Below are 1,428 nucleotides of genomic sequence, written 5' to 3'. Positions count from 1 at the left end.
GAGTTAGGTTAAACAGGATTTTGATGGAGAGGATGCTAAGATACCAGGTTTAGACACGCCCGGTGAATTTCGCCATTGGATTAGGGGTTAGGTCCGGGACATTATGTCAACGCAAGCGGAGGGGAAAGTCGGAAACCGGAAAAAGGAGAGAGATGGTATATCCCGGTAGGGGCACAAAACGTTGAATATCGCGGTGGATATAGGGGGTCAGCGTCACGGGAAAATAGTCACGGGAAACGGAAACGGAAGTGGAAACGGAAACGGAAACCCCAGGTTTTCAGGGTTAAGGTTATGATGGAGAGGATCGTATATACCGGTTGGGGCACGCCCGTTGAATATCGCGTTGGATTAGGGGTTTGCGTCAAGGGAAATACGTCACGGAAGCGGAGGCGGAGGCAGAACCGGAAACGGAAACGGAAACCCCAGGGTTTTAGGGTTGGGGTTAAACAGAATATGATGGAGAGGATCGTATATACCGGTGTGGGCACACCCGTTGAATATCGCGTTGGATTAGGGGTTTGCGTCCGGGAAATACGTCATGGAAGCGGAGGCGAAGGCGGAACCGGAAACGGAAACCCCAGGTTTACAACCCCAGCGTTAGGGTTATGGTTAAACAGAATATGATGGAGAGGATCATATATACCGGTTGGGGCACGCCCGTTGAATATCGCGTTGGATATAGGGGTCAGCGTCACGGGAAATACGTCACGGAAACGGAAGCGGAAACGGAAGCAGAAACGGAAACCCCAGGGTTACAACCCCAGGGGTTAGGGTTAGAGTTAAACAGAATATGATCGATCGCGTTGGATATAGGGGTTTGCGTCCGGGAAATACGTCACGGAACCGGAAACGGAACCGGAAACCCCAGGTTTTCAGGGTTAGGGTTATGATGGAGAGGATCGTATATACCGGTTGGGGCACGCCCGTTGAATATCACGTTGGATTAGGGGTTTACGTCAAGGGAAATACGTCACGGAAGCGGAGGCGGAGGCGGAACCGGAAACGGAAACGGAAACCCCAGGGTTTTAGGGTTGGGGTTAAACAGAATATGATGGAGAGGATCGTATATACCGGTTGGGGCACGCCCGTTGAATATCGCATATTCTAGTACCACATTGACAGGCTAAGACCAACACCACAGATATAGAAACATCTACATATTTTAGTATGAGATGATAGAGCAGCCTCTGGGCATTAAACTGATATATTCCATATTCCCATAGCCCATGTAGTGGTGGAGATATTGTGGTTTAAACAATGGAGGGTTCTATGGGACGATAATACCGTATTAGGTTAGCGTATATTTTCTACAGCCGCGCTAACCCGTTACAGTATTATCGTCCCAAAGTCCCGGTCAGCGCAAGGAGTGGTTAGATGTGCATGAAATCATGCATGCCGGCCCTCTACCCCACAAAAACAATGCTATTT

Source organism: Histoplasma capsulatum, genomic scaffold (assembly GCF_000149585.1).
Source record: "Histoplasma capsulatum NAm1 scaffold_1 genomic scaffold, whole genome shotgun sequence".
Lineage (NCBI taxonomy): Eukaryota > Fungi > Ascomycota > Eurotiomycetes > Onygenales > Ajellomycetaceae > Histoplasma > Histoplasma mississippiense.
Note: the sequence above shows the minus strand (reverse complement) of the source record.